The sequence below is a fragment of the Paroedura picta genome, chromosome 14, assembly GCF_049243985.1.
Source record: "Paroedura picta isolate Pp20150507F chromosome 14, Ppicta_v3.0, whole genome shotgun sequence".
Classification (NCBI taxonomy): Eukaryota; Metazoa; Chordata; class Lepidosauria; order Squamata; family Gekkonidae; genus Paroedura; species Paroedura picta.
The window spans coordinates 10329479-10354745 of NC_135382.1; the positions used below are offsets into that span (position 1 = coordinate 10329479).

The 25267-nt window shown below is 45.2% G+C and overlaps 1 protein-coding gene across 1 annotated transcript in view; it reads left to right on the forward strand.

The window, feature by feature from the left end:
* Positions 1-15591: 15591 nt before the first annotated feature.
* Positions 15592-25267, forward strand: part of PSD2 (pleckstrin and Sec7 domain containing 2) — a 99167-nt gene continuing 89491 nt past the window's right edge. Inside the window, exon 1 of the mRNA XM_077310043.1 lies at positions 15592-16200. The gene's annotated coding sequence lies outside the window, so the exon portion shown is untranslated. The remainder of the gene's footprint in view (positions 16201-25267) is intronic.

Genomic DNA, 25267 nt, shown 5'->3' on the forward strand with positions numbered 1-25267 from the left:
AAAGACAAACAAAGCAATTCAGAAAGACAGCTTACAGAAAGCCAAAGCAGACAAGCTGGTTATACACAATTCAGGATGGTTACACTTTGGTTCACAAATCCAAGGGCAGCAATCATGTGATTCTGACAAGGATGCAATTTAAAAATGTGATATTAAAATATCTTGGTTCTAAATTGAAATACGGCCATTAAGAACCTGGCTACACATAATGTGGTTTCCACAGAGTGCCTATTTAGAAGAAACTGGAGTAAAGCGTCATTGTTTGAAAGCCTGCAAGAAGACAATAAGGAAAGGAGAAGTTCTCTAGGAGGAATCACATGGAGCTGGCAAACCATAATTATATGCACAGTTGAGTCAGGAGAATTGGCAGAGCATGGGCATAGTCTTTCCCTTCTTGGAATATGTTGGTATCTACCTGCTAAAACATTAGAGGGAAGTGAACTCATTCTCACCAGCATAAAGGCTCTATGAAGAGATGGGTTGACAAGATTGTAAAAATATTTTGCCATTTTCCCGGGATTTAGAGGAAGAAGAAGAGTTGGTTCTTATATGCCGCTTTTCTCTACCCGAAGGAGGTTCAAAGTGGTATATATTTGCCTTCCCTTTCCTCTCCCCACAACAGACAAAGGGTAGAAGAGCTGGTTCTTATATGCCGCTTTTTTCTACCCCAAGGTCACCCAGCTGGCTGCATGTGGAGGAGTGCAGGATTGAACCTGGCTCACCAGAGTAGAAGTCCGCACTTCTAACCACTACACCAAACTGGTGTAGTTGGATGCCAGTTTGTTGGATGCCCAAGGCAGCAGGGGAACAAGCATGTGGTTATAAACATTTTTAACTGTTCAAGATCAAAGAGCCAGCTTGGTGTAGTGGTTAGGAGTGTGGACTTCTAATCTGGGGAGCCGGGTTTGATTCTGCACTCCCCCACATGCAACCAGCTGGGTGACCTTGGGCTCGCCACAGCACTGATAAAGCTGTTCTTATTGAACAGGAATATCAGGGCTCTCAGCCTCACCTCCCTCCCAGGGTGTCTGTTGTGGGGAGACTCCTAGGGGTAGAAAAAAGCGGCATATAAGAACCCGCTCTCCTAGCCTTTGTTTCAAAGTATTGATGATCTCACGCTCATTGGGCATTTTTAAAAAGCCAATTGAAAATCCAGGTTGAGCATTCTTTGATTCAATGATGAGAAACCCTGATCTACATTGGGGATCTGACTTTAGAAAAGAGATTAAACTACTTGGCTCAGATCTGAAGAATATTTTGAGCCAAAATCTGAAAATAATCAGCCAGGCTTGGTTTCTAAGGAGTATTGACCCAACTTGGCACATAGTACAGACTAAGACACACATTTGGGCACACCAAGAATTTGTTGGGAAAAGGCACCTTGGATCCCTTCGGTATTGCTATTAAAAGCTTTTATCCATATATCCATTGGGTTCAAGTTTTAGCTTTAAATGTTCTAATGCCAGCTGGTACATTTTGGTTTCTTTCCAAATAAAAAAAGTGTTTGATTTGTACCAAAGAGCACTTAGCTAGATTTAAAGAGCACTCGTGATGGACTTAAGATCATAATTAAATGCGATACCTAAATAACCTTGGATCATAACCCGCAAGTAACCAAAGGCATTGCAAAATTCCTCCACGAGATTTTTTCCAAGCCATCTGGGATCTGAATTGCCTTGTCTTTTATATAGATGTTTTGCTAGGACTATGCCAATAAAGGTATTTGAATTTGAATTTGAATTTAAATAACAAATTTTTTTTACTTGGTCAATTGTCCTGTTCCCCAGCACCCATTTCTTTGGGTTCCAACTCTTAGTGAAAACCAAAACAGATTTCAGAAGGCTAATCAATAAGGAATTGTTTTGGCAATATGAATAAAAAGTCAAGAGATCTTAAAAGACCTTTGGCCAATGGAATCCCCCTTCCCGGAGACTGTGGACAGAACTATGATTTCAGGGACATTATGCAGAACAGGGCTTGAGAAATCCCCCAATGGCTCATCTTATGGACCAATCTGTGGACTCCATTAAAGGCCAATCGGAGCTCTTGGCGTGCCAGTTGAGAGTGTAGATAAATTGGGATTTGGACTCTTGTTTCTTGTTCAGTTTGAGTTGGAGTTGATTTTAGTTATTATAATAAAAGAGTTGTTCTAAAGAATCTTCTGTATTATTGAACCTGCAGATCTAAGAGACAACCTTTATTCTGATAAAATCAGAGTCCAGTAGCACCTTTAAGACCAACAGAGTGCTTGCACTCGAAAGCTCACGCCCTGAATAAATCTTTGTTGGTCTTAAAGGTGCCACTGGACTCTGATTTTGTTGTGCTACTTTAGACCAACATGGCTACCCTTTTGAATCAACTTTTATTCTGTGCCAGTTGAAGGGGCCACAGTGGCCAAGGGCCCACTACACGGCTGTTTCTCTTCTCTTTTGTGGCAGCAGTTGCCAGAAATTGAGATAACTGAGAGGAAATAAATCTTTTGACAATAACATTACTTTCTGCTTCCTTTTTAAGATTTCAAGGAAATCCATCCATCAAGATGCCCGGGGCTCAAAGTAAGGCATTTGCCTACAAAAGAAGCTAATTAGATGTGGATATTAATTCCGGACATCAGTACTGACAAAGCTGTTTTGGAAACGTCTTTTTCTGGAAACCGCTTTGACTGTAACCGGCTGTGGTTGATTGATTTTACTGCACACATTCCTCTGCAAAAAATAAGAAAGAAACAGAAAGAGTCATTTGACTATTAGATTTATTTCACCCCAGGTGGGTTTTTCTCTCACTGCAACTTGCAGCATTTGGCCTCTCTTTGCTTCACGAAAAACTACCGATCGGCTTGGAAGGGGCTGCACAATATGTCTCACCTGCTCCATCGGCACAATAACATGCCAGTTCTCCTCCAGAAGAAGCCCAGAAAGGTGCAAACCCTGGCCAAGCGTCAAAGGGCTCCTGTCTGTCAGGAACTTTGCCAGGGGCTGGCTAGGGCTTATAACCTGATTATTGTAAATAATTAAGTATTGTGTAATTGTGGTTTTACAGAACAGTATATGAACTGTGTTATTACACAGCGCTGGAGAGGAGCCATAAGCTGACTCAGCTTGGCAGTATTATGACAAATGGTTTTTATTCATCCAAATAATATGATCTGTTTTTCTTCTGAAGTATAGCGTTGAATTGATTTTTATATGGTTATTATTAGAAGTTGGACTGGTTGTATAACTAGAAACAAGTGAAATCCGCTGCAAGTATTGCACTTGGGATTTGGCCTCCCCTCATGACAAAAAAAGCATATTTATTCGGTCAATTGACCCATATAAATGATACATCTGCAGGAAACTATAACAATTAATAATAGAAGTTAATAAATATGGTGTCGTGAAAAAAATACAAGAATATTGCTACATAAAATATTAAGATAGTAAAACAATGAATTGTTGGGAACAAGAATAATGTTATTGTGGGTAGGAAAAAAAGAAGGGTCATAACAAGTAAAGAAGAAGGGGGAAGAAACCTCAGAGAAGTTAACTGCAGGGACAAAGAATCAAGGAACCTTCTTGAACAGTCCATTAACCCAAGTGATAAGATGGCATTCACCTTTCCATTACTATCATTTGGACATTCTTTTCAATCTTATTCCGGTAGAAATGTAAAGAAATTTTGCTGCCATATTAGAAATAAGTGGGTTTTTATCCCTTAGCAAAAATTTAACTAGAGTGTCACTATCATGGGAGGACAAAGATGAATAGTATAATGGGATAGTAAAGGTAGGATTAAATATTTTCAAATGCTTTTGTAAAAGGGACAATATAATAAGATATGTGAAATTGTCTCGGGTCAGACAGTATCACAAGGGCATAAACTTAGCTCCGGCGGGCAATTGAGAAATCTGCCCTTGAGTAAAGCTGAGGGGAATTAGTTAAAACGTGCTCTTGAAAAGGCTCAACAGTATTTTACTATGGGGATGTTTGTGAGATATGGAGCTGGAGCATTTCCCGACCCTCCTTTCAGAGTGCTAGGGTCAAATGTTGATCTAAGTGAGTGGCACAGCATCCCTGCACTTGGGGGGGGGGAGGGATAATATCAAAGGATGTTATAGGTGTTCTGCTTGAATGGGATACCTCTCTTCAACTGATTCCGCACTGGGAACTTTGCTGCCCTGTCTTCCATACAGGAACAGAAATACGGGGTGGACGAGGTACACCAGGCCAAATGTTACCCTGTGTAGGAGCAGGAAGAGGCGGAACAACCTGCCCAACTCAAAGTCCATCCTGCAGCCTGGCGAGAAGCCTTCAATGTGGAAACGGTCTTTGTCTTAACCTGACAGATGCTCTCTGATTCCTCCTCTCCTGCTTTGTCCTCTCACTCATTCCACATGGCCTTCCATGGAGAACCACATTTCTGCAGTCTGTCCACTAGAGACAATGCCCTCATATCTTGCATACAGGATGCTTGACAAGCTGGTCATTTTTGACAGGGAAAGTACTCTTTAGATTAGGCTTCTCTCTCTCCTTCATGACTGCAACCTGAATGTTAACTGGATCTACCTGAATAAATGTGAGTCTGCCATTTATTTATTTTTTGCAAGGTTCAAGTGACTAGCTGTGTTGGTCTAAAGTAGCACAACAAAAATTGAGTCCAATAACACCTTTAAAACCAGCGAAGTGTTTCGGAGCATGCCACCCTACTCGAAAGCTCACACCCTGAATAAATCTTTGTTGGTTTTAAAGGTGCTATTGGACTCAATTTTTGTTGTGTATTTTTTTGCAATATACTTTATTGGAGATGTATTTACTACACTCAGCTTCATACTTTTTATGACTCGGCAGAACTGCTATATGGATCAAATATCCCAATAGATATATCAAAAAAGAAGATGAAGGCGGACGGGGGTGGGGGGTGGGGAAGAGATGCAGACTGGAGTTCATCTAAAGGCCAACTGAAGAGGAATGCCGCCTCTCTCATAAATGATGTAGGAATGACACCGACTCCCAGGGTGACTGAAAACTGGGTTAAGAAGCTTGCATTTGCTGAGAAGAAAAACAAAACATGGCCTCTCGTCTGTCTGAGGACTCGCTTTCCTTAGCAGAATTATTAAAGGAATAGCAGTTGGTGGTGAGATCTGAAGGAAAGGAGAAGAAAGACAATAGGCAAGGCTGCTGTTATTGGAGGATCAAGTGAAAAATCGAGGAAATGATTATTTGGATGGAAATAAGGGTGAACTATTTTTTTGAAGATCTATGTTATGTTAAAAGAGCCAAGGACCAGGGTAGATACTGGAGTGGGTTTCTCAATCAGGATTTTGTGAAACCCTGGGGTCTCTTGATGGCTCTGGAAGGTTTCCTGAGTGAATGGCAGTGAATTAATTTTTAATATGTTTTTTAAAGTTGTTAAACATTTAGCTGGTGATATGACCATGCATGGTCATGTTGACCTGCCCCACTCCAAATGGCCAATGATGGGCCAGGAGGGGGTGGAGCCCCAGTGGGCATGTACACAGCTATGCTTCCAAATCTTATTCTGCACCATTTCTGTGGTTTCTCAAAGCCTGAAGAATATTCCAGGGCTTTCTCAATGGTAAAAAAGCTGAGAAACAACCTCTATTCTGTTTCCAAGAGACCTTGAGGTCTGCTTGAATGCTTTGGTCATATACCATCATTATTACAAAGCTGAGGAAGTCTCACAATGAAACTAGATACTATCTAGGATTCTAGTCTTTGTTTTGATGATGATTATTAAAGACACTGAAGACAAGAACTTTCTTAATGTTTAATGTTATCCTCTAGTTCAGTGGTTCTCAACCTTCCTAATGCCGTGACCTTTTAATACAGTTCCTCATGTCGTTGTAACCCCCAACCATAAAATTATACAAGTGTTCTCTCACATAAATTAAACCGAAACTGACCAATGGCGTGAAGATCCATTGTTCATGATTGTATATAAATTGTTTTTTTCCTGGGTTTCTCAGTTCAGTTGTGACTCTTGTCCCACCATGCCGATTTCACTCTTTTCCGCTGCTCCAGGCAGATGAACACTCTCTTGATCTACCCCGCAAGGCTGTTGTGTAGATGGTGCCCCCACCTTGGCCAAGCTGCTTGCCTTGCCATGGCCCCTGTGAAAGGGTCGTTCGACTACCAAAGGGATCCCAACCTCCAGGTTGAGAAGTATGTGTGTGCAGGATGGTGGGATTGCGGAAGAACACAATCCCACCTTCCTGCAACCCCCCCTCCCAAATGCCCCATTTGGCCCTGCAGCACTGCAAAGCATCACGGAGCCAAGTGGGGCATTTTGAGTGTTCCCCCCGGGCCTCTGTAGGATGGGTAGGAGCTGGGCATGGAAGGCCTAGCTCTTCCCATCCAAATTGGCTTCCTTCTGGCTAGGCCCCATTGCCCCCCGGAACACTTAAGGGAACACGGAAATTATCTGAGTTACATTAAAGCAGGGCAACAGCGACCTAACATGCACCAGGCCCAGGAGGGGGCCCGCTTGGGAACTGCATAATATGGATGTAGGGATTAGCCCTGCATCCATATGAGCTTGCTTTCAGCCTTTCCCACCCATGTGGAATTGGCCTTAGTGAGTCATATTGGTGTTTTTATTATGATATTTGTAAAATGATCCCTTAAGCCAGGCTTTCTCAACCAGGGTTTTGTGAAGCGCCAGGGTTTCTTAACAGCCCTTGAAGGGTTTCCTGAATGGGTAGAAGTTAATTTTTATATCTTTTAAAAAATTGTTACACATTTATCAGGTGATATGACCATATATGGTTATGTTAACCAACACACCCCTCCCAAAATGGCCAATGATGGGCCTGGGGGTGGGTGGGAAGGGGAGGGGCCCCAGGTGGGCATGTCTACTGCTAAGCTTCCCAACCCTATTCTGCACAATCACACCACTTCTGGAGTTTCTCAGTAGTAAAAAAAGGTTGAGAAAGGCTGCCTTTATGCAACTTCTTGTACTCCTCATTAATACTCTTTCTTATCACAATCCATTAGAAGTTACTTTTTCATTTCTTAGTTGATATGGCTCTTTCAGTGTATGTGGCTCTTTCAGCTATCTGCTATTAAAATTAGGAAGAGGTAGTTACAAGACTTGTGTAATTGATTTAAAAGGCAGATTCTAAGATTATTCTGTCTTGGGTAGTATTGATGACAACGCTTTGGATGCATTATATTTTACACCATTTTGTTTATGTGGGTTTTTTATTTTAATTGTATTCTTTGCACCGACTTCAGGCTAAAAGCAGTAAATATGTCTGAGTGTTTACTGTCCAGATGCCAAGATGGAGAGAAGAAAACCAACCTCATCAACAAGACAAGAGTATTGGCAACAGCATCTTTATTACGAGAAAGTATTCCTGTGTGCCTTTTCCATTTTAAAGGTTGCAATTTATTTACTTCACTTTGCTTGCCAATCAGAAAGGACTGAGTGTTCTCTTTGGTCAGAGCACCCAGTGTAACTGCTCTTTCTCGTATCTTAAAGCCAAATTGTTCTTTGTGCGCTTTCCCCTATAAACAGCAACTAAAGCTATTGTTAGATATGCAACATCTGTAGTGTACACCAGGGGTAGTCAACCTGTGCTCCTCCAGATGTTCATGGACTACAATTCCCATGAGCCCCTGCCAGCAAGCTGGCAGGGGCTCGTGGGAATTGTAGTCCATGAACATCTGGAGGAGCACAGGTTGACTACCCCTGGTGTACATTATTTAAAAGCATCTGAAGAATGTCCAACAGGGGGCATTGGGGGCGATGTGTATTTAGCATAGTTAGATTTGGAACTTCCTGGTATTTTTCAAATAGTCTCCTCCAGTGTCTGGATTGGGAGACTTCCTGGCCCTTTGACATACTTCCTCCCTGCCTTGCCTCTAGAACAGACCGACCAAATAAAGACAAGAGAACAGTCAGGATTCTCTCCCCTTTCTATCCAGAGTTGTTTCTCTTCTAAATAAGACTATTTTATTCTTTCAAGTAGCCTGGTGCATATTGAAACTCTGCCAATAGATATTAGCTATCGAAACCCATCCTTCCCATTACACCGTAGAGCCTGTCTACTCAAATTATATCCCTGGATGATCTGCCTCAGGAGTGGTTTAAGGGTTTGTGGGGCATGTAGCACCAGAGCCAGTTTAAGGATTTTGGGGCCCTAGCAGAGTATAATTGCAGCAGGAGCAACCAGACTGGGGGGGGGCAGAAGGGCCCCCACAGTGGGAAGGGGTGCCACTTTTACCATTTACGCGCTGGAGGTTTTATGCTGGGCTGCAGGCTGGAGTTTTAGTCGTGGCGGGTTGCCCTACCTCTTCCTGCACCCACATGGGGGAGCCTTTGGCCTGGTGCATCTCATCCGCCCCTGATTTGTGCTCCTGCACGGGAGCTGGGGCAGTGAAGTTCCCAGTGCATAAACGGTCTCTGAGTGCCCGTAAAGAGGGAAGACCTCAACTAAAGCTCTTTGAGGGGTGTAGGCAGAAAGGTGGTCCCGTAGGTACACTGGGTCCAGACCACGTATGGCCTGAAAGGTGATTCCTAGAACCTTAAGTCTGATCTGGAATTCAACTGGAAGCCAGTACAGTTGTTGAAGGATGGGCTGAATGTGGGATCTCCATGGTGCTGCTGTGAGGATCCTGGCTGCTGCATTCTGGACCAGCTGTAGCTTCCAGATCAAGGTTAAGGGCAGGCCTGCATAGAGCAAGTTGCAGAAGTCCAGTCTAGAGGTGGCTGGATCACTGTGGCTGGGTGTTCTGGGGCTAAGTAGGGTGCTAGTAGTTTGGCTTGGTACATGACTCTCCATAGAGAGGGAGGCATCAGGGATCATGCCCAGGTTCCTTCTTTGTTCTTCTTAATTAGTTGTACTTATCATTCTCTGTTGTGGGACTTTTTCACACAGGACAGAAACATACTTTCTTTTTTTCTACTGTCTAGTCATGGTTGACTTATGGCAACTCTGTAGGGTTTGCAAAATAAGAGATAGTCAGAAGTAGTTTGCCATTGCCTCTACATTCACAATAGTGATGCTTTGGTGGTCTCCCATCCAAATACTAGACTGCGTAGCTTTGGAGATCTGACAAAATTGACCTAGCCTGGGTTATCTAGGTCAGGGCTCCCATGAGTATCACCTCCTTATCTGTAGTTGCTGTTTAAACAGGAAAGCACTCAATGCAGAATTTGGCTTTACGATGCACAGAAGAGCAGTTACTGTGGATGGCCTGACGTGGGGTACACCAAAGAGAACACTCGGTCCTTTGTAATTGGAAAGTAAAGTGAAGAAATTAAATCATAATCTCTAAAATGGAAAAATGCAGACAGGCGTACTTTCTCATAAAGATGATGTTGCTAACGCTCTTGTCTTAGGGATGAGACTAACTTGCTTCTCTCCTTGAGTAGCACCAAGACAATCAGTGTGATATAGTGGTTAAGAATGGCGGGTTCTTATCTGGAAAGCTCCTCTACATGTAGCCAGCTAGGTGACCTTGGGCTAGTCACAGTCCTATTAGCAGTTCTGTTAGAGCTTTCCCAAACCCACCAACCTCACAGGCTGCCTGTTGTGAGGACTGGAAGGGTAAGCAATCATAAGTCGCATTGAGATGACTTTGAATAATGAAAAGCAGGGTATAAAAACCAACTCTTCTTCTTTGTCACCAAGGTATTCATTTATACATGCATACTCAGCAGGAATTGCCTTCTATGCTTCATAGAAACTGTGGATCCAACCTCAGGAATGCATATTGTTAAAGACTAAATTATCTCCCCTAAATTGGCATATTTTGATTGTGCATATTCTTTGAACATTCTCTGGTTGTGCTGTTAATTGGCAGATAATCACCAATAAGTAATACTAAAGATCTGCATCTGACATTTGAAGATTCTGGAAACTTTACACTGTAATGGTCAGTTTTTCCCTTCCATTTGGTAGTATCTGATAACCAATGTACAACTTATTGGAGTCAGTATATCAGCTCCATTCATAAAACTAATTAAACCAGTCAAATTGCACATTTTAATGCAAAGTCTGAACATCAATTTTTCAAAATTAATTTTTTTTCCCGAAACCAAAATACAATTGGAATGTGTAAGTTTGTCAGGTTTTGAAACTTCACAAAACCTTTCGTGCTGCTCTAAAGGCTATAGTTTTGTACCAATATGTCCAAATATCAAAATACATAGCCACAAATACACAATTAATTGTGAGACATCAATCATGTAAAAATAAACAATATAAAATGTTTTCTCCTGGATGAAAACTCATTGATATTGGCAAGTTCGAACAAACTGTTCTTTTTAAACTGAACTGGTTCAACTCACACAACTGCTGAGACTATACTTCAAATAACAGATAATCTAGTAACAGATTTTTAAGAAGAAAATCTTCAGAACAACAATATGCCACCAACATGCTAAACATGCAAGCTTCTTTTTTGCATTCTAAATCTTCAACCTGCTTTTAGTTTCTTCAAGTTATAATATATATATTTTCCAGGAAAGAAAAGTTGTCCTTACGAAAAGAAAGGCAATATGACATCCTCCATAAATCTGAGATGTTTACTTATTTACTATATGTATTGATGACCACTCCCAGTCCAGCCTGCTTGTAGCAACTTACATCAAAGTTAAAAATACAATCCCATAATACCCACCCACACTAGACTCACCCACCCTTCTCTCCTCCTGTCGAACTCAATGGACCACACCGGCCTCATGTCTCAGGAAGGAGTGTGTTCAGAGGGAGGCACCCAACAGAAGTTACTCAACCCAGCCTCAACTAAACCCGTAGTGCAGGGGTAGTTAAACTGTGGCCCTCCAGATGTCCGTGGACTACAATTCCCAGGAGCCCCTGCCAGCGAATGCTTGGAGGTCTAGACCAGGGGTAGTCAAACTGCGGCCCTCCAGATGTCCATGGACTACAATTCCCAGGAGCCCCCTGCCAGCGAATGCTGGCAGGGGGCTCCTGGGAATTGTAGTCCATGGACATCTGGAGGACCGCAGTTTGACTACCCCTGGTCTAGACAATTGCTTGGAGGTCTAGAGCAGGGGTAGAATGCTGGCAGGGCCTCATGGGAATTGTAGTCCATGGACATCTGAAGGGCTGCAGTTTGACTACCCCTGCCGTAGTGGAAGGGCTCCATTTTACAGGCCCCGCAGAACTGTGACAGCTTGTCGTCTTCACTGTCCTCCATGGGAGCGATACAACCAGACAGCTCAGAGCTCATGTGGTCAAGATTTCCCTCCTTAAGTTTTGTAAATAGTTTTCCACTGCTCTGTCCAGTTTTTGTGCCACAATGGATAATTTGAAAAGGTGGCATGTGAAATTTTACTTCAGAATCCGAAATTCCAACCTTTTTGTTTTGTAGGCCTCTCTTGACTGCAGTATCAGGATCCACAAAACAATGTCATATCAGATCACAGATATCATATAATAAACATCATACCATTTCGTCTAGCAAATATGGACAGAGATAAATGCTGGCATACACCAAGCCTCAAATGCCAAATGTTGAAATATCGTAGAATATGGAATATAAATATCAAATATTTAGATGATATTCCATGAATAACTCATTGAGAATTAATGATGTTTAACTTCTTGAATAACAGGAAGGATTGCCAAAAATCAGATCCTATAATATTGGTTCCTGATGCCACTTATTGGCTTTGTTTATTTTACTAACCAAGGTTTTGCATTAGGACCTACCTGTCCCATTCAGATATTGCAGGTTCTTTCTTTAACCCTTTCTTCTTCTTCTTTAGCCCTTTCTTCTGATTCTGTGCAATGGAGGCCCTCCGCTGCACAGTGCATGCTCCTCGTGGTAAAGCACATTCTGCTCAGTATCTTCCCATGACCGTTTCCACATTAGGAGACCTACCTTGTTTTAGCCTCGCTTTGGATTTCCTTTGGATGCTGTGAGTTGACTCTAGGCTTTCCACATTTGGGCTTTCCTCCCCTCTTTTCAGTCCTCCCCCCCCCCAATGGTGCCTGCTTGCAGCTTTCTTTTCATTGTGCCCCTTGATTCTACCACCCTGTGCCCTCTATAATGTCCCCCCAGATTTACAGGGTGTCGTTTATTTTTTTAAGTCAGTTATCGCTGATGTAGCACAATGTGGAAGACTGCCACTATTTTTTTTATTTCCAGAAACAGAGTTATATGCTATAACACCATTTAAAAAGCCAGATTTTCAGTTTGGAGGTAGGTAGGGGGAGGAAGGGAGAGGGAAGATTGTGACAAAGAAAGGGGTATGCACAAATTATTCAAAATGGGGTGCATAGGGAAAAACCCAAACGCAAGCATTTCTCCATTGGGCAGCCCCATATCAGATTCCTTGGTGACCGATGAAATCACTGTAACCAAGAATTCCCAAAACATGTGGTAATTCAGAGAGTTATTTGGGTCTGCACCTGAAAATGTGAATTGTAATGCCAAAATGGATGCAACATTCAGCCCTTTAAAAATGCCAATCTGAACACTATTGCTGGTACAGAAACAGTCAAAGAGGAGATGCCAGAGGAACACAACCGAAATGTGATGGAAACGAAAGAAAGGGTAAGGATCCAAGCCTAAACATGTATTTGCACATATGATCTCCCTTTAAAAAATATTATTGTCTTATCACATATTATCATGATTTCCATAGGGAGTCATTATGCCCTGCCTGTGAGAACACGGGTATGGTCTTTACAACAAGACATTTCTGTTCTAATCTGAGGCCCAGGTTTTCCTTTGAAGTCCTTTAACCCTGAAGGGATCCAACATTCAGCACTGTTCCTACTGTGTAGAGCAGGGTTTCCCAACCAGGATCTCATGAAACTCGAGTTTCTTGATCAGGGGTAGTCAAACTGCGGCCCTCCAGATGTCCATGGACTGCAATTCCCAGGAGCCTCTGCCAGCGAAAGCGAAAGCTGGCAGGGGCTCCTGGGAATTGTAGTCCATGGACATCTGGAGGGCCACAGTTTGACTACCCCTGTTCTTGATGATCCTGGAAGCATTTCCTGAATGGGTGAGAGTTAAATAATTTTTGATATATTACTTAAATTTGTTAAATATTTATTGGGTGATATGACCATATAGAGCCTCTTGTGGCGCAGAGTGGTAAGGCAGCTGTCTGAAAGCTTTGCCCATGAGGCTGGGGGTTCAATCCCAGCAGTCGGCTCAAGGTTGACTCAGCCTTCCATCCTTCCGAGGTCGGTAAAATGAGTACCCAGCTTGCTGGGGGGTAAACGGTAATGACTGGGGAAGGCACTGGCAAACCACCCCGTATTGAGTCTGCCATGAAAACGCTGGAGGGCGTGACCCCAAGGGTCAGACATGACTCGGTGCTTGCACAGGGGATACCTACCCTATGACCATATATGGTCATGTCGCCTGGCCCCACCCTTCTAAAAGGGCCAGTGATGGGCCTGGAGGGGAAGGGGAGGAGCCCCAGGTGTGTGTGTGTATAGCTATGATTCCCAACCACATTCTGTATGATTGCACCACTTCTGGGATTTCTTGATGCCTGAAGAATGTTTCAGGGGATTCTCGACAGTAAAACATTTGAAAAAGGCTGGTGTAGAGTTACATATATTTTAGAAAATGTGAGTATGGTTTGCACAACTTGCACACCAGCTTTCTGATTGGGCACTCCAGTTGAAGAGGGATGTAGACAAACTGGAGCATGTCCAGAGGAGGGCAACAAAGATGGTGAGGGGTTTGGAGACCAAGACATATGAAGAAAGGTTGGGGGAGCTTGGTCTGTTTAGCCTGGAGAGGAGACGAATGAGAGGGGATTTGATAACCAAGTATTTAAAAGGGTGCTATATTGAGGATGGAGCAGTATCGTTCTCTCTGGCCCCAGAGGGACAGACTAGAATGAATGGGATGAAATTAATTCAAAAGAAATCCTGTCTCAACATCCGGAACAAGTTCCTGACAGTTAGAGCGGTTTCTCAGTGGAACAGGCTTCCTCAGGAGGTGGTGGGTTCTCTATCTTTGGAAATTTTAAAACAGAGGCTTGATAGCCATCTGACGGAGAGGCTGATTCTGTGAAGGTTCAAGGGGGCCGCAGGTGACAGTGGATGAGTGAGAGGGTTGTGAGTGCCCTGCATAGTGCAGGGGGTTGGACTAGATGACCCAAGAGGTCCCTTCCAACTCTATGATTCTATGATGCCTTGTCATCACTGAGCTGTGCATTCATTTATAAACACCCAGCAGGATAAATGGGTTTCTCCAGCCAAGACCACCTCCCATCCCCCAAGACAGAAGTCTGAACTGGTATCTATTTAAAATATCTCCTCCATATTAACAGGGACTGTTACGATGCAAAAGCGGAAGAGAAAATAGTATGGTCAGGGCAAGAGGTGTGGAGATGGTCAAGTAGGGTGGTGGATTTGAGGCTAATCTCTCCGTAGAGGTGGTGGCCCAGAAGCCACCAATGCTTTTGACAAGCAAAAGATTGACTCTGGCTTAATGGAAGAAAAGCCACATTTGGGCAAATCGCTTCAGTTGGACCAGAAGTCCTCAAGTATGCCTATGGGCACCATTGTACCTGGTGCCCAACAAGTTTTTTAGAAGTGGGTGGGGCCAAGTGGGGCATTTGAACAGCAGAACTTCTAACATCAGATTGACTGAGCAGATTAAAACTGCATTGTTTCAGCTCTTGCTGAATTTATCCTCTCTCGTTCATAGTGCATTTTTAAAATGCAGCTGCATTGGTTGCCAGTTGAATTCCGGGTCAAACTCAAAGTGTTGGTTTTAACTGTTAAGGCCTTCTGTGGTCTGCAGATCTTAGGGATCACCTCTCCCAATATACCCACAGACAAACTCTAGGATCTATGAATGCTGACATGCTGGGGGTCCCTGGCCCTAATGATGTTCAACTGGCCTTGGCCAAAAAGGCCCTGAACCCAGCCTGGTGGAACATGCTGATGGCAGAGACGCTGGCCCTAACGGAACGATCAATGTTCTGCAGGGCCTGCAAAATGGCACTATTCCCCCAGGCATTTTCTGATTTTAGCACTATTGTAGAAATATATGTTGTAGACCGGCCGAAGCCTGGCTGCAAAGAGGTGCAGTTAACAAATCAAAGCAGAATAATAATAAATGTCCTCTCTTCTCCCCTGCACTCAGACTTCCTGTCTCTGTGTGTCTTTACCTCTGCTGGAAGCCATTTTGTACTTGGCTCCACCTCCTTTAGCATCCATTTTGTGATCGGGTTGCATGCACCACACGAAGGTATCCACAGGCTTGAAAAGGTTGAGGACCCCTGGCAGAGTCAGGCAATCTCCACCCATCCCTGGTCAACCACGCAGGTTACGATCCAGTTGGGTTAACTGGCTTTTTGCTATGATAGAGAAAGGAGAAAATGGAGCAGAGGCTGAAAAGCCACTTCACATTACAATGTCCTTTTTTTACAAACTACCAACCCTCAAAATATCCCTGCTCTAGATTTGGTGCTACACTAAAATCAAGGCACTCTTTGCTAACTGCAGCGATAAATCATTTCTTTAGTGACACCACGGCGGAGTCCACCCCACACACGTCATGGCAGATGCACAACACACCCACTTTGGAGCACTGAGTGTTCCGCGCGAGCATCTTTGCTCGATGCAAACGCTTTGAGAACCCCTGGCAAGGCTCACAGAGGCAACCCTGACAGGTCTCGACCAAGCAAAAGAAAATGGAAGCTTTCAAAAGTTAGGCGGAAAGAAGGTGTGCTGAAACCGCAGCTCGCACCGACGGAGGAGGAGTAAGGGCGGGCAGGCCACGAGAACCGCTTTCTTCTCCCGCTGCACGCACCCCATTTCCTTAAAGACGGCTGGCCTGTTTGGCAGACACGTCCAAGTTGCAGTTTCCAAGTGCCTGATTGGCTCCCACAAGGCAGAGCCATCCCTCAGAGCTGGCAGGGAGAAGCGCGGCGAGCCCCTTGCTGCTGCCTCGCACTTGCTATGGTGGTTCCCACCCCGGCGGGCAGCTGCTCGGGCGCCTGCAGCCTGGCCAGAGGCTTCCCTCCCCGCCTCCCCTGAAGGCGAGCGCCCTCGCTCCCCGCCCCGCCCTCCCGCCCGGCTTCCCAGCTGCCGCTCCGACTCCGGAGCGCGCTTTGGACACCTGAAGGAAAGCTCGGGGAGGCGTGACCCCCGGGGCAGGAGGGCGGGGGGCGGCATGGGGGCCGGCGCCTCCCCCTGCGTGGCCCCGGCTCCTCTCGGCGCGGATCGTTGAGGAGCAAAGCCCGCCGCCTCGGGTAAGTGGCATCGCCAAACGCGCCCCGGTTGCCTCGGAGGCTTCCCTCCCCTCGCTGGCATGATTGTCCTGGGGGGGCTGCAAGGAGGGTGGCGGGATTGCTCTCCAGATGGCTCCGCTTGGCCGCTTTCAATAGGGGTGCGTTGGGGTGGGGATCCCGATGATTATGCCCTGCCTGGCTCCCCGGACGGAGAATCGGGAATGTCGAGATTGCCCCTCGCCATCACGCGCAATTGTCATTTAAAAGAATGGATAGTGCAGTTCTTGAAGCGGGAGAGGGAGAGGGAGAGAGGGATGGGCAGCCACCCCTGGAGATGAAGAAGTGTAGAAGAGGCAGATGAAAAAGAATTTGGGCGATGGTTTCAGTGTCTAGCTTGCCCTGCCCTCAAAGCCTCTGGACAGGGTAACCCACAAGGTAATCCCTCTCAGTGACCCATATTTATATTGAAAATAATGAAATCAGTCAGCACCGATCGTGTTACCCGGCTACCTTTCTTTTTTAGGGATTCTGGTGTAGTATTGCGGTATTTTACAACCCGGCTACATTTAAGCATCCTTTCAGCCGTGATTGTAGCATCGAAATTACATGGTTGTCATGGAGATGGTACAGAGAAGGTGAAGTGATACGGCTGCATCTGGACCAGGGAAGGATCAACTGCTGCCGCTGCTGTCCGTTTGCTTTCACCTAGAGATTTGGGGAGGGGGTTATGAGCTGGGTTCCAACCCCCCTCTTTTATGCTGGGAGGCACAGGGCAATATTAATAAGCTTGTCAAGGTTTTTAATGGAAGTGGCCAGCTTTTTCGGTACCAGGTCGTTATCCTAATAACATCCTAATTCATGCTTGTGCCATCCTGATTTTTCTTTTCTTTTTTTTTGGGGGGGGCTTCAGACTGTATATGGAGAGGACACAGGAAACGAAATTCTTCTGGTCCTGGGTTTGGCCCCCGAACCCACCTTGCAGAAGGGTCCCAGCTGGCACATCTGCAGAGTTATGTTCAGGTGATGAAATGGGAGAGGTTACAGTTGCCCTCCAGATTAGCTTTCTGATTTTTCCCAGGGCTCTGAATTTTCACAATGCCATTTTGTCTGCTCGCTTCACCTTTACCAGCCGAGCTGGGTGACATTTTGCAAGCGGCAAAAAGGAAACATGTCAGCGACTGAAGGGGATGCATAATGGATAAGGCAGGAATTCTCCTGCCCGAGGCAAGTGGCAATTCAAAGGTTTGTTCCCCCGAAAACTGAACTCGTGCCGTTCCCCCAGTGCATTCCGCTTCGTGTCACAGATATGTCATCACCAGTTGCTGGAACCAAATCAGCTTCTCCTTTTGTATTGGGTGGCTCCCCAGTTTAGTCCGGCGCTTAATCTGGTCTCATTGTGTGCTTACACAATGAATGTGTAATTTGAAGGCAACTGAAATGCAGTAGAGAAACACGTGCGTCGTCTCTGCAAAATACCATTCTGTCCCATTTTTTATTGTTCTAGCCTCATGCTAGCCATCTATTTAAGGATGAGGAGAGCCCATTAGACGGGAAATGCCGCTGTAATTATAACATCTACAGCATTAATTGGTAGGATAGACCCAATGTTGTGGCTGGCCAATCAGTATAATATGGCGCTCTGTATCTGCATGATAGCTCAGGCAAATTAAATGTAAAGAACCACGTTACAGAATAAAATAGGGACCCAGGCAGTTCCATTGGCCCATGTGCAGGCTGCAGCCCAGAAACAGGAAAAGAAGGGAAGGCCTGCTCAGAATAAAATTTCTTCCTCAACCAAACAGCCCTCCTTGGGAGGAGGGGCTTCTACATGTTGCCAAGGGCACTCTCACTGACCTACCATAGAGTCTTTCATTGGAAGCTGGCCCAGAGTGACCCAGGCTTCAAGGGTTTGCATCACTTCCTCTTTCCATAATGGATTCAGCATACGCGTGATGATGATTGGTTCCTGATTACAATACAATTATGGGACACTGAAAGTGCTTGCCTTGACCAGGGCCTGTTTTTGAAATATTAGCGGCGTCAAATAATTTTATCTAGCCTTCTGGTCCACAGAATTGATTGTAGGTCCATAGTGTCCTCAATATGTTTTTTTTTCATGGAAAAGAGCCAACTGGCTACAACAATTATTGTATTGTATATTTTAATTATGCTGGTATTATTTGATGTCTGACCATTGATAAAGGTGGTTATGCCAAAACGTGTCTGGTCAGTGGAGGGATTGCTATCATGTATGTATTAAGACCAAGATGTATAAGGAAAGGTTGGGGGAGCGTGATCTGTTTAGCCTGGAGGGGAGATGACTGAGAGGGGATCTGATAACCATCTTCAAGTATTTAAAAGGGTGCCACATAGAGGATAGAGCAGAGTTGTTCTCTCTTGCCCCAGAGGGAAGAACCAGACCAATGGGATGAAATTAATTCAAAAGAAATTCCGTCCAAACATCCGGAAGAAATTCCTGACAGCACGGTTTCTCAGTGGAACAGGCTTCCTTGGGAGGTGGTGGGTTCTCGTTTTTTGGAAATTTTTAAACAGAGGATGGATAGCCATCTGACGGAGAGGCTAATTCTGTGAAGGCTCAAGGGGGTGGCAGGTTACAGTAGATGAGCAATTGGGATGTGAGTGTCCTGCATAGTGTAGGGGGTGGACAAGATGACCCAGGAGTGTCCATTCAAACTCTATTATTCTATGATTTTATTGGGGCTATGATAAAAGCCTTGGATTGTAACAATTAATAAATACTGCTGCTATATTTTTAAAATTGTGTTCGACCCTGTATAGGCTTAAGTTCATTTCCTTTGTGTTAACCTTTTTAGGTTCTTGATTTGGGGGTAGAGCCTGAGAAGGGCAGGGTTTGGGGAGGGGAGGGACTTCAAAAGGTTACAATGTCATAAGAGACCACCTTCCAAAGCAGCCATTTTCTCCAGGTGGATAGATCTCTGTTGCCAGGAAGTGAATTGTAATGGAAGGAGATCTCCAGCCACTACATGGAGACTGGCAACCCCAACTCCCGCATCTCCTTGACCTTTTGATTTTAGTGATCTATTTGTGACTTTTTCTTCCTTGAAATTAGGCAGGGGTGTCATCACACGGTTAAGCCCTACTTAATTTCCAGGCCTGGTGATCTGGAATTGTTGTTGTTATGTGCGAAGTCGTGTCCGACCCATCGCGACCCTATGGACAATGATCCTCCAGGCCTTCCTGTCCTCTACCATTCCCCGGAGTCCCTTTAAGTTTGCACCTACTGCTTCATTGACTCCATCCAGCCACCTCATTCTCTGTCGTCCCCTTCTTCTTTTGCTCTCGATCACTCCCAGCATTAGGCTGTTCTCCAGGGAGTCCTTCCTTCTCATGAGGTGGCCAAAGTATTTGAGTTTCATCTTCAGGATCTGGCCTTCTAAGGAGCAGTCAGGGCTGATCTCCTCTAGGACTGACTGGTTTGTTCGCCTTGCAGTCCAAGGGACTCGCAAGAGTCTTCTCCAGCACCAGAGTTCAAAAGCCTCAATTCTTTGACGCTCGGCCTTCCTTATGGTCCAACTTTTGCAGCCATACATTGCAACTGGGAAGACCATAGCCTTGACTAAACGCACTTTTGTTGGCAGGGTGATGTCTCTGCTTTTTAGGATGCTGTCTAGATTTGGAATTATAGATCTTGAATTACAGATACCTATTCCACTGGAGAAAATGGCTCCTTCGGCTTCTCCCCGCATTCCACCCTAAAATTTCCAGAAATGTCCTTAACTAGAGTTGGAAGCCCTCGACCCCACACTGATCAGCACTTGAGGAAATGAATGGGGTTGCCTTTACAGTCCCTTTACAGTCCCTTGTAGTAAAAATGATATTGTCAAATAATTTTTCAGAACTGTGGATTGTACCCTTTGGATCCCACGGTTTCTCTAGCGGAGATGCTTCCCTCAGCTGTAACAGGGAGGCGGAAAGTGCTGTCAAGGCACAGCCAGCTTCTCTTTTCTTTGTGGAACTTTGTTCAGCACTGCACTGCCACGCCCTCCCACCGTTACTCTTATTGGAAGGCTGCAGGACCAACACCAAGTTTGCCCAACAGACCGACACACGACTAATCATATGGAAGCAACCATGATAAAAAAAAATCACAGGACTGCAGAAGTCTCAAGATCATCAAACGCAATTTTATGTCCTTTTTAATGTCATTTACCGTATAGATCCTCCTTTTCTTTCCATTATTCATCCACTTACAAATAACTTAAACCAGGGGTAGTCAAACTGCGGCCCTCCAGATGTCCATGGACTACGATTCCCATGAGCCCCTGCCAGCATTCGCTGGCAGGGGCTCATGGGAATTGTAGTCCATGGACATCTGGAGGGCCGCAGTTTGACTACCCCTGCCTTAAACCATTTGTAAAGGTGGAATTCGCAGTGATGCCCCTGATGTGGGATCTTAGGTCAACAAGCACTTGGCTACGAGCCATGATGCCAACCTCTAGGTGGGACCGGGGAATCCCCTGAAATTATAGCTTGACAACAGAGATCAGTTCCCCTGGAGAAAATGGCTGCTCTGGAAGGTAGATGGTATAGCCCTGGTGCAACCCTGTGGTGCAGTGGTTCTCAGCCTTCCTCAGCCCTTTAATACAGTTGTGGTGACCCCCAACCATAAAATTATGCAAGGGTTCTTTCATAGAAATCAAACCGAAACTGACTAATGGCGTGAAGATCCATGGTTCAGGAGTGTATAGAAATTGGTTCCCCCCCCCCTCCTGGAATTTCTCAGTTCAGTTCTGCCTCTTGTCTCACCATACCAATCTCGCTCTTTTCTGCTACTCCAGACAGACGAACACTATTTTGATCTACCCTGCAAGGCTGTTGTGTGGATGGCGCCCCCCCAAGCCGCTTGCCCTGCCGCGACCCCTGTGAAAGGGTCATTCAACCCCCAAAGGGGTCCTGACCCCCAGGTTGAGAACCACTGCCGTAGGGTTTTTAAGGCAAGAGCTGAACAGAAATCCGGGCATTGCCTGCCCCTGCAAAGCAACCCTGGGCTTCCTTGGTGGTTTCCTGATTGAGTATTAAACATGACTAGAATTGCCAGATCCCTCTGGACATCCGGTGGGGGATGGGGAGTGGCCTTACTGGGAACTCGGAGTTTCACTGCATGTTTCATTGATGTGCTCACAGGGAAAACTTTGACTTTTCAGCCGCAGGTTGATATGACTTTGAAGCTACCTGCTAGTGACGTAGGCATGTTGAGGTTTTGGGGGTGACACTGTAGAGTTTTTGCCCCCAAATAAGAGTGTTGTCCCAACATGTTTACACCAATTCTGGGGCCGTTTCTGCAGTTGTCCATGTTCATCGGGTCCCGTGCATATTGGTCTCTTGAGGTTGGCTTCACGTTTGTACGTGGCTACCCACACATGTAGTTTCCAAATGGCAATACTGTGGATTTGCTTTCTTTTCATGCTATTCACATTAACTTTCCCTTCCTTTTCCCCAGTTTTTTTCTTTGCACATGCGCAATAATGCAAGTTTGCACATTCGATTTAATGCATTTGTGATTTCTTTATATTTGAGGAAATGTACGTGCACACGAAAGCTCATGCCTTGAAAAAAACTTTGTTGGTCTTTAATGCTGAAATGATTGGGGGGTAGGGGTGGGGGGTGGGAGCCTGTTCAGGTAGAAGGTGAAAAAGACAGAGTGGGAAAATAATGTCATGTCTGGCTTGCCCCGCAAAGGGAAGGGCGGGAAGAAGGCAGGCTGAATCAAAAACAACAAATGCAGTGCCACAAATACTTTCAGGGAAGCTCTTGGATGGGGGACATAATCATAATTACAATCATGCATCTTAATGCAATCAGAAAGAAAGAAAAAAGGACCACAAGAAATTGTTTATTAGATCCCCTAAATCAATGGTCCCCAACCCCCGGTCTGTGGACCAGTACTGGTCCGTAGATCAGTCAGTAGCGGGCGGCGGCTCCTCCTCGTCCTCTTCCCCAGCTGCTGCCTCGGGAACTGCTCTGCCACTGGCTCACCTTTGGTGTTCTCCAGCGGTCGCCATGGTTGGGGCTCCCCCTCGGCATGGCACTGGGCAGCTGCTGCTGGCAGCACCCCCCAGCGGGCAGCGGGAAGTCAGGGGCATCGGTGGGAAAGCAAGTGGAGCAGGAGCTCAGGCAGTGGTAACATCCTTTGGCAAAAGACTACCCCTCCCCCCGGGCCTCAGTAAAATTGTTAAGCCCTGACCGGTCCCCGGTGATAAAAAGGTTGGGGACCACTGCCCTAAATCCAGTTCCATGGCGGGGGGGGGGGAAATTAAAGGGGTTCCTAAGAGTTCCAAACACACGTTAAGTGGTCATCCTTAGCTGATTTTAGTCACTAAATGGAGAGAAGGGATTTTATTTTGTGGGTGCGGTAATTTCTAACAACGATCATGCTTCTTAACGCAACCAGAAATACCCCCCCCTCCCAATAAAAGGCCTCAGGGTGCAGAAGGAGTGAAACGGGAGGTCAAGAAGCAGGTAGGCGGGCTTGCAGGTGAGTGAAAGCATGCTGAGGGCAGGGAAAGAAGTAGATCCTGACCACATGCATTAGATTGCTACGAATCTAATAGCACCTTTAAGACCAACAGAAACTTATTCAAGGTATGAGCTTTTGAGTGCATACACTCTTCCTCAGCCAAAATGGATTCTGTATCTTGGGCATGTCAAATTCTGTATCTTGAGCATACTGAACTCAAAAGGACTGATTAGCTGTTTTAGCAAAGAATTACCATACTGCATAATTTGGATCTTACGACTCAGTTTACAGATTTGTCACTGATTTACTTTTGCCGTATATCTGTGCTCTTATGATCCTTGTTCTATTTTTGTCTGAGGAAGAATGCTTGCACTCAAAAGCTCACGTCTTGAATAAATCTTTGTTTGTCTTAAAGGTGCTATTGGACTCAATTTTTGTTTTACCGTTTCAACTAGTCCGTCTCTGTGTGCTCTGTGTGCTCTTCCCACTATTATTTTCACAAATGGCCTTGACAGATCCTTAGCCTCAAATTGATCTGGTATTCAACCTAACCTTTTTGCTTTGCATCATCTAAGCTCAATGCTGATTTCGTTGCCCTGCCTTTACACTTAGCCCTTAGCCCTAAGGAGGAATTTTTGACATGCTCAAGATACAGAATTTTGAAAATCTTTCTTGGTGCCCAGAATTGCAATCCAGAAAGCCATATGCTAACATTTAGACTCCCTTCAATTGGCTTTCAGCAGCTCTCCTTTTTGCTGCTGACAGTCTATAGCAGGGGTAGTCAAACTGCGGCCCTCCAGATGTCCATGGACTTCAATTCCCAGGAGCCCCTGCCAGCATTCGCTGGCAGGGGGCTCCTGGGAATTGTAGTCCATGGACATCTGGAGGGCCGCAGTTTGACTACCCCTGGTCTATAGGGTTGCCAGCCTCCAGGTACAGCCTGGAGATCTCATGACATTACAGTTGTTTTCTAGATTTCAGAGATCTGACCATCTGGAGATAATGGCTGTTTTGGAGGGTGGATTCCAATGCTTCAGACCCTCCCTGCCCAAACCCCACCCTCCCCAGGCTCTGGCTCCAAATCTCCAGGAATTTCCTAACCTAGAGTTGGCAACCCTGTTCAAGCGTAACCCAGCAGGCTCTTAGTTACATTCCTCTTCTAAATTATCTTTTCCCGGGGGGGGGGGGGGATTCAAGTCAAGAAATGACAGTGCCCTTGCAGCTTGCCAAACAATTATGAAATTGCTTCAAAAAGAAAACATTCAAAGCCTGAGAGTTTTCAAGGCAAGAAACATTTATCATAAACCCAACTCTAACTGCAGCTAAATCAGTATTGTTGAGAGCATTGCAACATTTGCAGAGGTAGATCTTCAGCGCATTTTATTGGTCTTTGACTGTAGATAAATGCAGTACTACTACAATGGCAAGTTCCAGCAACACAAAGAAACAGCAAGTCCCAAATGTTCACTCAAAAACATGCAGGGCTGCTTCTTTCCCTGGGTGCCTCCAACTGCTCCTGCTGATGCTCTTGATGCTTTGTTTCTCTGGTGTGACCTGTAGAGAAATTGGCAGTTCCCTCCGCCCAGCCTTTCCTCCTCAGCCCGACTAAGGAAACAGAGCTCTTGCAGCAGGGAGTAAAGGAGCAGCGTTACTTACTGCTCATGCTCTGTGATGTTTTGCTCCCAGCACTCTAGAGATTTGAAGATGAAATCAGGGGTGGAGGGGTTGGGTCTCAGAGTCCCCTGTCCAATGCAGTCATTTCCTTCAGGGGAGCTAATATCTGCGATCTGGAGATCAGCTGGAAGTCAGCAACACTATTGCTGATGGAGAAATTTGGATCCGATTGAAGGCGTCCAAATAAGTAAATCTGTATTCAGCATAAGCAAAGTCTTTAGTTGATCGTGGTCAAGGAAAGTATCTAACCCTGCAAAAGGTCAAGAGCCTGACAGGTTTACAGACAGAAGTGTAAGCGTATATAGGTAACTAGTCATCAGGAACATGCAGAACAAATTACACATACTTTTAAGAATACCGCTGTCTTATCTGTGGTGTGCCACAAACACAACACAGACTGCAAAGTACTACAGTTTAAGACAGCAGGATCGTCGTTAAAGGTTAGTTTGCCCTGTGAGGTGCAGAATGCAGACTGTTGAAGACTTTGACTGGAAACACAGAGGGCAGTGCTGGGTCAAACGTTTCCCTCAATTCTTTACTTGGGGCCATTCCGCACCCAGAAAATGTAGTGAAAGGGTAACCTCTTGCAGATGCTTTTTTTAAAAAAATGTTTTACACGACGTCATCAGCATCTAGCGTTCCAACAGCAAACTGGCAGCTGCATCCTCCATTTTAAAGTGCTAGCTGGGGAATCCACAAAAGTGGATCCACAAAAGTGGATTCCTCCAACTATATTGCACAAGTGGGAGGAGAGCAACCAGCAACCACTAGCGAAATGGCTATGCTTAACCGAAGTGGCCAGAAGTAGTGTGATCTCTGTCTCCAGTGCCCGCCTTTGTGCCCACTTCCCTTTCCCCTGGAACGGAGCTTTTTTTTTTTTGTAGCAAGCTGCCTGGAGCAATGAATACACATCGG